This window comes from Cygnus atratus, chromosome 1 (genome assembly GCF_013377495.2).
Source record: "Cygnus atratus isolate AKBS03 ecotype Queensland, Australia chromosome 1, CAtr_DNAZoo_HiC_assembly, whole genome shotgun sequence".
Taxonomy (NCBI): Eukaryota; Metazoa; Chordata; class Aves; order Anseriformes; family Anatidae; genus Cygnus; species Cygnus atratus.
The window spans coordinates 112756365-112770314 of NC_066362.1; positions in this window are offsets into that span (position 1 = coordinate 112756365).

The following is a 13950-nucleotide window of genomic DNA, read 5'->3' on the forward strand; positions in this document are numbered from 1 at the left end:
CTGTGAGTTAGTGCTGGGTACTTCAAACTCAGAAAAAGATTCAGGAAAAAAAAAAAGTTACCTGGTACCATTTAGTGACAGCATCAAGCAGAATACAAAAGAAGAGGGAGCCAGGTTGTGAGTGCAAGTTTTTAATGTCTTAGCATTGATCACACCCTTGATGAATGACTGAGGCTGAAAAGAGATGCACAGCCCATGGACCTTGCATGTTGGTGCAGGCACCTTGCACCTTGCATGTTGGTGGAGGTGGCATGCATCCACTGGGCTCTACACTGTAGTTTGAGGGCAATATTTCTGAGCAGCACATCAGAAACTTAGTGCTTACCGTGCCATTTTATTTCTCTTCAGTAATCTTAAGTGCTAAAACCAAAGAACCAACACAGAAAAGCCAAATCTTGCCAGCAATTTCTTGTCCCTGAACTTTTACTTTTTCTTTCTGAAGAGACCTTCAGAGAACTGATTCTCGAGGCCACCATTTGTAGCTCAAAACAACTTATTGTTGTACCTATTTAAAGCCATATATTTATTTCCATATTTATAATACATAAATTTTAATATATTTAGAGTACTTTATTCTATAAGTTGAATATTATTTAACTTAAACAAATAAAACATTGTTGAAGTTGCAGTGGTATTAAAAATATCTTACAACAGTTGTTTGTGTCAAAACAGACTAATCCCACCAAAAAAAAAATGCCACAATAAAAATCTATTCCTTGCCCAGTCTTAAACCAGTTCCAGGCCAAGAAGTTAACACATCACAAGGCTTTAGTGCCTTGTTGCCCAGTTAACAAAAATAAATAAATATATAGAGCCTTCTTCTGCAGCGTAGATCATTTGTAATCGTTTTTCTGTCATACTTGCTACCTACATGCCTATCAAGATGATCTGGGGGTCACATTCTTCTTACTTTCATCAATGCAACTACCAGCTACCTGCACATGAGAGGCAGAGTACAGAAGTTTGAGTGAGGGAAGACAGGAAAAAATGTAGACAAGTGGATGAATGTGATTTCCCTTTTTCATGCAATGTATTATTTGGTGCTGGTAATAAAAGCTGAAGAAATGGCATTTTTTGAATCCTAGCCAACAGATTTTCAAATAGTGTGGCTATTTTCTTCCATTAATCCAAGTGACAGAATCACCTGCAAAAGTCCCACTGGGACGTCTGTGTTTTTGTGAAAGCAAAGGAGACATAAGAGAAGGTTTTGTACTGATATTAATGAGACTTTTGCTCCAAATTCCTTGATCCAGCCTATCTGAGTTTAAGTGCCCAAAAGGGTAGTCTGGTTTCCAGAACTGATGAATGTGGAAGTTTTACGTGTAAATTAGGGCATGTGAGCATAATTTCAGCTACATAAGAGAGGAGAATTCTCTGAATACTGCTGCATTGTTCTCCAAAGAAAACAAGCAGAAGATAGCCTCAAAACTGTATTGTAACTGCTTATGCAAACAGCAAGTCAGATCTTGAAAATAGGAAATAACTACTTGCACAAGCAATTATTGTTTTAGTTTGAATGTCTCTTGGCTAATAGTTACTTTTCAACCAGGAAATTCTGGTGCTTGCAAGAGGACAAAAGAAATTTTCTGTAGGCTTTTGCATTTATAAGTCTACAGCATTTTTATAACTTCCTAATATAGTCATGAAGATGAATTTATTTTGTGCATTAACATTGTTTTTGCATCTTGACATATCTCACAGCATGTGTTTTTTCAAATGCAAAATACAGCATTAAATATATATATAGATACTCGATTGGTGAAGCTGACTTAAAGATTGGTGGTGGTGTTCTTTGGTTTCCCAAATAGTCTAATACCATTCACTAAGCCAGATTTCTTAGTCAATCCATTCACACCATTTTATCAAATAGTTTTATTGTTTTATTTTAACTATCCTCCTACCTTTAATACAAAAAAAAAAAAAAAAAAGACTGAAAATGTGTTTATTCCCCTGGCAGAGGAAACATGTTGGTGAATACGCACACTCAGTGAATATGCATTATTTAATAACTCCCCACTGTTACCACCTGCTAACCTGCAAATTGATCACAGATTTTTTTCCTCTCTTCTTCCTTCATTACAAAAGCATATACATATGATTTTAGTCACTTGAAGAGAAGCTCTTATTTGGATTTGAATGCAACATGCTGCACTTTTCCAAAGTTAGCTTAAAATTTAGAAAAGGAACTATGGACCCTACCTAAAGCTATGAGTTATCCACCAGTCCCAGGTAAAGCTCCTTTCCTTTTCAGCCAAAATGTCCCTGGCAGCAACACTTGTGGCCCTGGCTGGTTGATCTCCAGGCAGCATCAAGACTTTTGTTTAGGAACCTCCCATGCCTTCAGAAAGGTCAAAGACATGCTACAGCTTGGGAGGAGTTCAGAGAAGATTTATCCATTAGGTGTGAAGCTCTGTGTTAGAGGAAAAAGCCACAGTTTCATGGAATGATTGGGAACAACAAAGAAACACCTCTTTACTTAAAAACAGTTTGTTCTGCAATGAAGGAGGTTCATACCTGACTGAAACGATGCAGTGGGTCAGGCTTTTGCAAGACCAGGCAACCTGTAAACTTAATAGGAAAGTTTTTAAGCACAAAGAGATGACACAACGTCTGATTCATACAGGTAAAGATAGAAGAGGCAAACAAGTTTCTGTAGGGGCTAGAAGTATATAATGTTATTATTAACTGCCAGAGGTCTAATGGCATTTCTTAGTCAGTAAGAAGGAACAATTCTGAAGCAGGACACAAAACAGTAATGGTTACGGAGAGCTAAGGCACATACTGCCACGAGTCATACTTTTTCCAATGTTAAAAAATAAAAGCATATAGGCCCTATCTGGGGTTTATATGCATTCAGTTCCTGACATTATTATTATTATTATTTCTTAAAATATCATAAAACAAACATGGTCTTTAATCCATCACAGAAAAATCCTATATCTAATCTCAGAGTAGTTGTTGCCATATGGGCTGTGCAAACATTAAAAAAAGAAAACAGAAATTCTATGATAAGCAAAACAGGAAATTGGAGGTTGCTGATGATGAAACTGATATCCAAGTAGTAATCTGAGCAATGAAGTCCCTAAACTTTTCCTGCGCTATAAATTTGATTTCCTGGGACATATTTAATGTTTTTGCTAGATTTCTTGGATAGTATGTGCCAAGCATTTTTAGCTGAGAATCATCATCATAATTTTATTTAGTTCCCTTGAAATAAGTAGCATGTTAAAAGCATAATGTGGGAGCAGAAAGCTAAAGCGTGCTCTTATTATAGTGTCAGCATTTACTTACAACTGGGCCTGTTGTGCAGATAACATCTAAGTGATAAAAGGGGGAGGGGGTCTGAGCAGTGCACACTCTTTACAAAGGCTGCTTAGTAACCAGCAGCACATTGCCTCACTGCAAGCTTTATGTTTGTTCAGGCTATTTCATTAAAAAACAGCAAAGAGCTCTGCTCTCCAGCAGGAGGGAGACCCAGACAGCAGTAGTCAGAGTAGGTGAAATGTAATTGCAGTCCACCATATCCTTTCTTCAACATAGAAGCGGCAAAATATTGGGGTATTTTGGGTTTGTTATCAATCCTTGAAACCCTGATAGCCATGTCTCCGATTCCCAAGTGTGTTTATTACTTTATTATTACAGGTGGTGGTGGTGGTGTACTAAATTGTGGTGGTTTCTGAGAGGCAGATCATATCATCAGTCAATGCAACTATGAAGTGCTGTTGGCTTTAGTGACTTTAGTGGCCCCAGGTCTTCATAAACATTTTTGGGCAATGTCCTAGCACCTCTGTACACATTGTTTTAATCATCACATATTACTTGGCTGGATTAAAAATTATTTTTTTAAGGGATAGTTCACAATGGCTTCAGTTTAAGTAGATACCTGGCATAAGGGATGCTTGCTGGTGGAATGTCTCTAGCAGAAAATAAGAGAGTTGTAGGATGAAGAAGCGGGCTGAAAGGTAATTACAATCATGCCAGCATTAACAGTACAAGGTAGAGGCCTGTTTCCTGAAACAAAGCAGTAAGGTCTGCAGTGGCACAAGCAATGTTATTTCATAGCAGATTTTGTGTGTGTGTGTGTTATATGGGTTTGTGTGTGAGTGTATAGTTAATATGCACTGGTTTATCCCAAAGGAAAGAATCTGGGGGTGAGCACCCCCTGGATGTGGAGAAGGTTATTCTCTTGTTCCACTGTGAAATTAACCTCCTAGAGAACAGGGCAGTGGAGAAGCAAAAGTCATGTGCCAGAAAGATCACAGGATTCAATTCATTACTATGTCTCCCAAAAAGAAACAGAAAGCAAAGGCAGTCATTGCTCTCAGGAAGGAGGCAACAGAGGTACACACTTGTGGGCCATGCTTCACATTCAAAGGTTACATGCTTCACATGCAAAGAGCTCAAATCTGAAACAGTTGTACAAAAGTTGTGAAGACATCAGGTGTCTCTGTGGCACCTCTGCCTTTATGACCACTAATGACACTGCCAGGAGTGACCCAGGGGCCTTCACATCCTGAGGGATGGGGTGATGTCCCATGAGGATGGAGCTAATGTCATGAGAAAGGAGAAGAGCACCTCTACACCAATTTTTTACTTGAATGAAATGGGGTCTGAACTTGGACAAAAGAATGGAAAAGGAATGTCCAAAGTATGAATTACTGTGACTAGCAGAGCAGAGGAAAAGAGAGGTAATTATAACAGGAGAAAACGACTGATCTTTGTAAAGGATCCGCAGATAGATCCAACATAGGCTGCCAAAGTAGGAACATCAAGTGGATAAATTTGTTGTTGAATAACTATCACAATCATTCAGGGCAGAGATTTTTGGTCACCTGTAAAGATTATCATTTTCCAAGCAGCTTCTGGGAGAGAAAAACAAAAAAAAATATCCAGAAAAGTTTGGGGAAATGCAGTGTTGTCCTTTTTCTTTTTAATTTTTATGTTCAAAGAGCAAAGAAAGATATTAGAGAGGATTTTTTTTTTTCTGATGCAATTCTAAAGGCTGGAGAGGAACTCATTCATGCATAAGGCAACTTGAGTAAGGATGACTGAAATGACAGCGCTCACAATCAAGGACAAGGAAGAACAACAAAATAGAAACCATGAATCCATTCAAGAAAGTGGGCTTTGGTGAAGTTAGAGACTTTGTAATACAGATCTCCCAGGAAATTTGGTGAAGGGAAAGGTGAGTTGGAAATGTTTCTTAAAGAAATAGTGTTACAAACGTATCGCCAAATTATCTCATTGTGAAAGAGATATAAAAATGGGGTAGAAAAGACCAAGCTGGCTAAATTAATGTTTTTTTGTTTTTGTTTTTGTTTTTGTTTTTCAGAGGCCTCAAACACAACAAAGGAGCAAACAGAAGTTAAAAACTAAATCAGGTAATCCAGATGAGCACAGAAACATAGCATGAGCATGCAGTGACAGTCAGAAAGACCAAAGCATAAAATGAATGCAGTTCACTTCAGGCAATGACAAGAATAACAAAAACTCTAAGGCAGAAGAACATAGACAGGAAAGGATTGCTTAGCTCCCTATCCTGAGATAGATGTCCAGTTTGTAAGACTACATAAAGCATTGATTCAATGTACTTACCTAAGCCATTAAACTACCCAAAATGCTGTAAAAAATCTAGATCTTCTTGCCAAAATCTCATGGCTATTTCTCTGCTGCAGGAAGAGGGCAGAAGAGGATTAAGCACACTGCCTCTGCCCTAGGACACAACAATAGCATAAAATTTCTCATAACTCAAATATTGCACAAAAAGAGCTATGCTTCATGTTGTTGAGAACAGAGTTGTTATGGTCCTGGCCAGTTCAATCTCTGGTAGGCAATTTCCCATTCTAACACCAAACCTGGCAGTGAGGGTGTGTGTAGGGCATACGAGTAGGAAAAAGAAGACCACAGGATGGAATGGGAAAGCCATTGACAGAGGACATTTGGGAAGGACCATTGATGTACTGGAAGACTGGGAAACAGAAAACAGAGTAGGGGTTGTTATGCAAAGGTGCATAATGCATGCAAAGGTGTTGGGAGTGGTGTACTTGTGCAGTGGTCTCTCATGGCATGGGAGGCTGTCCCAAGCATTGCTCTGCAGCACTCTGTCCTAGGTCAGGTACTAGTCAGTATTTTCATTACTGAGTTAGGTGTTAAAATAAGGAACATGCTACTCACATTTGCAGGTGACTACAGTTTAGAAGAACCTCTGAACAGTGCCAGAATGATATTGAGTTCTTCATGATGGCTATTAAACTGGTAAACAGAATTTTAAAATATTTAATCAGTAAGAATGACGGTGAAGTGATATGTAGGGGACAATATAGACACAAGACAGGGAACAAGCTGATAGATGGTAGATGGAACAGGACCCCCGGGGAACAGCCCGTTCACTGCAACAGGCTCCTCAGGGAAGTGGTCACAGCACCAAGCCTGATGGAGTTCAAAAAGCATGTGGACAATGCTCTCAGAAATATGGTCTGATTATTGGATGGCCCTGTCCAGGATTTGGAGCCAGGATTTGGACTCAGAGATCCTTGTGGGTCCCATCCAAGTCAGGATGTTCAGGGATTCTATGATTCTATGAGCTCTGTAAGAAAAGATTTAGTTGTTATAGTAGGTCATTAGATGAGCCATGATCTGCCCTGTTAAGGTTGAATTCCGTCCAGGGTTTGGACAGGAGCAAAGCCTGCAGGATGGGGGAGGTAAACCTTCCTCCCCACCACGGAAGGAGTCAATTAAAGAGAAGTCAGAAAACAAAAATATTAATAACCAGAGATATAGAGAACATGATCTGCAATGAAAAAATTTGAATGAGCTGTGGTTGGCCAGACCCACAGGAGAAAAGGAAATAGAAATAATATCTAGAAAAAATAAACTAAAAGTAAACATAATATTTTAAATATTTCAGATCTTTAAAGTCCTTAACACAAGATATTAATAAGAATTCTTTTATTTCGAATTACTTTTTTTTAACTTTTAATAGGAAAATTAGACCTATCTGATCGAGAGAGCTTTGAAAAATTTGGGAGGAGGATTTTGATTGATCTCTTTTGAAAGTTGCTTAGAAGAGAATGTGAGGTTTTTGGAAAATGTCCCTTTCTCAAGAACCCATAGACATATGAAGGGAAAAAAGATTTTATATTTATACAGCTCTACAGAAGTCACTAGAATGCACTTACACCAAAATGGAATCTATCCCTCATGTCTCAACCTCCGAGCCAGGCCTTCAAACTAGGCCCATAGGGGGAAGTAGATGCCTCGTGGTTCAGGGCTGGCCGTGTGGTCTGGGATGCACCACAGCCAGCACGTTGAGCAGGGAGACACACAAATCAGCTAGCAGGGAATGCTTTAAAGAGCAGCATGTCGTGCATTTTGTGTCTTTTGGAGGTTCAGCTCTTAACCCAGGCTGTTGTTCCTTTCAACAACATAGTAAGAGGTCACTCTTCTCTTTTATCATGCAGGCTGAAAAAGAGCAAGAGGTTGCAGTCATCACAATGTCCTTTTGTCCTCTAATTCAGCGGCTAAAGCACTTCTCAGGACACAGGTTGTTCAAGTCTCTTGCAAGAGGGTGCCCGGGTGACTGAGCTACTGGTGAGGCTGGGCACTGCTCTGTTTGCTGGGTCACACACACAAAAAACCTTCAAGAGTCATTGTGTTAAGAAGGATGGTGATGCTCTAATCAGGTGCATGGGCTCTTCATGTGGGAAGACAGAGACAGGGACTTAGCCCAGCTCTTAGGCTTGCTTATACATTATACATGATGTCTGCCCTGGATAAAACCATTAAGTAGCTCCTAGGAAGGGTCTGAACCCCATCTGCCCCCCTCCCAGGAAGCGCTGTGATAACCTGGAGATAGGATGTGAAGTGGTAAGTGGGAGATGTGGATTTGCCCATCTCAGGCTGGAGGTGTTGCATCTAAGGTCCTTGCTTCCAGACACCATTTGCCTGACGGGCTGTTGCCTGTGGCAAAGTCAGTAACAGTTCACCATGTCCCTTGAGCAAAGCTGTCACCGCTGTTGTGTTTGGCATAATGCTCCTCCTGAGGAGCAAGGGAGGAGGAAGGCAGCTCACTGGTCACCCACTGAATCAGGCCTCCCAGGCAAAATGAGGGTCCTAAAGGCCAACCTGCACAGCTCTACTGGGATGGCAGCTGTTCTGACCATTTGCAGAAGAGGGGATTTATGCAGCAAAGAAATAATTATTGCCCAGTCTCTAAAAGAACATGGACTAGGTCCTTGCCTTTGGATGATATACATGATCCCATTCAGGGGAAGAACTTCAACAACAACAACAAAAAGTATAAGCGATCTTCACAAAATACGTCCTTCTTCACAAAGAAAATCTTCAGTATTTTCTGAGTAGACTGCAAGACAATCCTTTCAGTCAAAACAGTAATTAAAAAAAAAAATACAACTGTGTACAAAGTTATTCCTGACTTTGGTATTTATGTACAAGGAATGCCTGGCCAAAGTTTCAAAAACAAAATTAAAAATAAGAGCGTATCAATAGGTTCAGATGACATCCATGCCTTTGCCACCTGCCCAATATACTGAAGTAGCATTCACAACTCTCCTAGCGTTTTTGTTTTCAAGGTTTAGTCCTGTAAATGCTGTTTTATGTCATGAGGCACTGAGGCTGTCAGAGAGGTAAATAAATGTCATGTCTATTACTGAGTGCCAACAGCAAATTGATTGCAACAAAGCCTCAGTTGTTGAATGTTTTTATGAATACCAACGTTATTCATTTTGCTCCTGGAATCCTGGAATCTCTTCTGTTTTGTTTATGCACATGCAGACACATCATATATAATATAAAGCATGAAGAAGAGAAACCTGGAATATTTCTCTCTGCAGTGTGATGGAGTTCAATTTTCTCGACTGTTGTATGAGCCATTTCCTTGTGAAGTAATAGCGCTCCTAATCTTTGAGCAGGTTATCAATCAGAATTTATCCAGGAATGAATAAATAGAGCATTTTGACATAGTAGCATTTTAAGCCCATAGATGTGGGTGATTGTGAAGGGAGAAGCCTGTGCAGATTTGGAAGTTTATTTACATTTTTGTTGTTGTTGCTTTTGTCATTTTTCTTCCTTTTTCCTTGGTCTGTTTTACAGGAAAGGGATTATTCTCCATTATTAAGCATTATCCTTTGTTGGACTGCTCCACAATGGTGAGATAGTTCTGAGTCTTGGTCTAGATTTATTTTTTAGAAACTAAGTATTCTGGGCATCAAACAACAGAGCTTCAGTTCCACGTTTTCAGCAACCTCACGGGTGCAGAAGGAACATCTTGGTTTTATGCCCATCTTGAACACAAATGGATATTTGTTACACTACAGGCTGAAAACTTGAGTGTTAGAATGTCATGAGCAATCTTCAAGAGATTTATCATAGATGACAATATTTGAGAGCATCTTGCTCCCTTTTCTGTGTTTATAGACTTTTTCTTCTGTATTTTGCTATGAGTCTCATCTCATGTTCAAGGCAATACCTTCTACTCATAAAGTTAAACCAATGGAAACAAATCAGTACTTTTATTGTGAGTAAGGCAGACCCACAGAGTAACTTATTTAATAACATGAGGGGTTTTTTTTGGCTGGTTTCATGAGTCATGTTTCCCTGTGTTCATACTTACAGAGAAGCCTTGCTCATGACATGACCTACCCAGCTTTCTCCTATGTCTTGATGGTCCAGGTAGAGAAACCCTACAGCCCTTTGCTGTCCCCAGCTTTATTGCAGTACTTTTGATTCTATTGGATTGCCTCCGTTAGAAAAGTCAGGTCTGTGACTTGTGTTCAGATACTCATATTTGTTCATTAAAATGTTGCACTCAAGTCAATATTCTGTAAGCATGGCAACTCAGCCAGGATTTTCCTGTAACCTATTGGCATTATGTTCAATAACACGGTCCTGTCAACAAATTTATTGCAATGTTTAACACTGTGTCAGGTAACATCTCCCCTTTAGGTCAAATGTGGATTCATTCTAGTGCAATTAAATTGCCCAGTCTAAAAGGCAAAATTTACCCTTAGACAAGTATATTTCACCCCAATGACCCCTTGTCTTTTTCTTGAGTTTGCACAGATACTTTCTTTCCCATTCACCTGGCTTACTGCCCATATTTGCCATTCCATTCGACTACATATAGACGTGTCCGACTGCTCCCAACATCATTGGATTTCTATATATTGCAGGAGGAAGTCAGGGACACTTCTTCAATTGCACGACAACCAAACATACAACCCCATGACTAATATTTGTCTCTGTTTGTTTAAGATGAATGACATCTTAAAAAGTTACATCATGTACAGTAATCATTATAATCATGTGGACAGCTCCTGCTTTAGTGTCTTTATTCATGACTTTTGCCCTTTATTCTTGATTGATAAGTGACAGCTTTGCATTCTGGAGCTTGAAATATATATTTACAGTAGTCTAAGAAATTTGTCCTTAATCAAAGGAGACTTGACTTGCCAGCACATCTTTAGAATATTATTGAGTAACTCATTAAAATGTTAATAGCTTCTGTCAGGATTTATTGATCCTGATGTCAGCTTTTCTCAGAATAAGAAATAAAGCTGATTTTTATCTTATCTTCAGACCATGCTGAGTGATCAGTACTTAAATAGAATAATGAGAAGTGCTTGAGTAGAATAATCAGCATCTAGGACATGTATCAGTTCTGAATACAGACAGAGCCCTTCAGATACATGAGTGTATTTTCTGTGGTATGTGAAATAATATGCAATATAAGGACAATGAAGAAGACACTTTAACTGGCTGATTTTGACAAACATAATTTGCTCTGCTGAGACAGATAGAGGGAATACAATTGTATCAAATATTTTATCCTGAATGAAAACAGCTTTTTGAAACAATAGTGCTTAGTAAAATACTAGTAGGACTGCCCTTGTTCGGTGCATCTTAAATTATATAAGTTAAATCATGACCAAATTCTATTCCCCTGAATTTCCATAAAACAAACATTTGGTGTGGAATATTTTCTGCTATTGTCACATTGGTTTGCTTATATGCAGAAGTGAACAAAAGACTGACTGACATAGAGAAGGAGAGGGAGGGAAGGGTATTTGTTTTTCAAAGAAGACTGCTAATCTCAGAATCTTTCCCACCATGAGCAATGTTGTCCAACAAGACTAAAACAGCAAATCTCTTGCTGACCCTAGCAGAAGCAGGATCATCAAGTGTCAAGATGAATAAAGAAATAAGAAAGAAGAATCTGTCTTTTATATCTTACTTTAAAATGATTAAGTTGACCTTCATCAGAACTCTTCTTCTGAATATCTAAGAAAGTATTTTACAATATGTTCAGGACTTTGAATTAATGGGTGCAATTGTGTGATGCTTTGCTAATTCCATTCTTTAAAGAAGAGAAACATTTAAGAAATCTGTTCCTTAAAGGTTTACTTAAGAAGCAGCCTACAAAGCAATTGCCTCTGAGCCTGGAATGTAAGAAGCACTGTGTCCCTTGTAACCTGGAAGGTGACAGGTATTTACTGGCAAAAGGACAGGATGACTGCAAATGGGCTAAAAAGTTGCCTGACTGCACTGAAGCTGCAGCTTGGTCAGCTCGTGGAAGGACTGCATGATGTAGGCATCTGCAACAAAAAAAAGACTTGACCTTCTGATCCAGGAGCTGCTTTTAAAACCAGGGTCCTTAAAACATAGAACTCAAAAAAAAAAAAAAAAAGTAGTTTATTTAGTAATTTGTTTATAAAAGATAAGGACAAAAGCAAAAGTAACTGCCGAGAGGGTGATGAAAGCAGTGACACTTAGAGAAAAAAAATTTAGGACATCCTGGGAGAAGCTTCTTTCTAAATCAGAATGCTTTTTCTGGATATTAAGTAGAGTCTGCAGCTAAGGAGAATTTATAGGAGTTATAGTTCTGAGTGATATTGTTATGGACTTGGTCAACTTACCTTTTCATCAGATTAGTCGACATAATAGCAGTATGAAATCTGGCAAAATGGCCAGATGTCATCACATGCTTAGTGAATTTGAATCTGGCATTTACAGTATTTGAGAATATAATGTGAAAAATGCTAAGTGATGCCTAGTTTATGTGACGTGCAATACTGATTTTCATTAACACTTTTCTTGTGACGGTTGCCAATAAATCCTGGAATTATTTACATTCCTTTAAAAAGACGAAGGCAACAGCTGTGAGGATGCAGACCAGAAACATTATTTGGCATCTGGTAAACAGTGTGCATTTATGAAACCTGACTGAATCCTTATTGGAGTCTATTAATTTTTTGTGCATTAACTACTGTCTTAATAACATTTGTCCAGAGCGACTCTTATACACCAAGTTCTTCAATATGAAAACACATAAGCATATGAGTAGATTTACATTTATGCATAATCCTGTTTGATATGCAATATAAAGTTGTTCATGTATGTAAGTGACTTTAGGATCAAGGTCATGGTTTATAGGGTGATTTGAGATTCCTCAGGATAAAAATGCCATCTAAATGTAAAGATACTGTTTGTTAGGCATTAGTGTTTTACAGACAGTAAATTTAATGGGCCTGATTTTCATTTACCCTTACAGTCAGATGAGGGATCTATTTTGGAAAAGTCACCACTGCGGGGGAAGAAAAACAATAGCCAGGAAATTGCTAATGTTAATGTGATGTAAAGTCAAGCAGCCATTTCAAATCTCATTTAAACTTTGATTCAGGAAGGGACTGAAATACACACTTAATTTTAATCATGTCAGCAGTCCCAGCAGTCAGTGAGACCACTTAAAATTAGGCCTATTCTGCCTGCACTGAGGCCTTAGTCAACAGAGTACAAAATGCATTACCATTTCTTGTCCGAATAGCTTCTGCCCGGTTCTTAATGGATGGATGGTCTTCTCCCAAAACACAATGACAGAATTGATATTTAATGGAGCAGAAAAACTCCTCTGCTAAACTGAGTGAAATGAGATGGCAGGATTTCAAAGAGAAGAGAGCGTGTCATCCTTTGAGAGGCGTGCGTTTTGGAGGACCTAAGGCAGAAACTTAAGAAAAATCCTTCATGTAGGTACTCTGAGGAGGCAAGCATAGATCGCTTGACAGATCGTATGGGGTATCCACACTCCAAACTTCCCTGTCTAGGCTAAATACCTGAAGTACGAGGGCGTGAACACTTTCCAGAGAGTCCTCTGTCCTCTGCTACCTTTCATGACAAGGCAGTATGTCATATTATCCATCTGGACCAGAAATACACAATTGCATCAAAGAATTCACCACAACTCTGCAAAGCCAAAGGCTACTTCAGATCTGCTTTCCTTTCAATGGCACTATTCAAATTATCTGCATTATTCTTCATTTTAAGAATTAATCTTTCAAGGGAGCTACTTTGAAAATTTACTTAAAACAATATCCCCTTCTGTTCTGAATTTAAAAATAAAGTGTACATTCTGTTTTTTTATAGCACATGTTTTTAAATAAGGCACGGTCGCAGTCCACATTTTGCACTTTCATTTCTAAATGCTGTGTGTGAGATCGGGAATTTGATGGCATTTTTTTTTTTTTTTTCACAAACACAGAGATCAGAAAGCCACTTATGCTATTTTTAAAGTAACAACATATAACTTAATGTTCTGCATAGTCATTCATGTGTATTTGTATGTGTGTATGTGTAGAGATATTTATATGTATTATGAATGTGTATTCATCCTTGTATCTTTAAAAAGGATGTTCACAACAGAAAGGATTTTCATAATTTTACAGGCCTCTGCTCTTTAGAAGAATAAAAATAAATTTACTTCTGACAATAGGGTACTTAAAGAACACTTAATGTGTTTTGGGATCTTTCTTAATTTTAATTTTTTTTTTGGCTTAGAACTGTCAGGATATATTTATTTCACTTACATATATTTTCTCTCAATAGGCAACAGGTTGCAACATATGATTATGGCTAAAAGAGGGTTCTAAGAAACAAAAA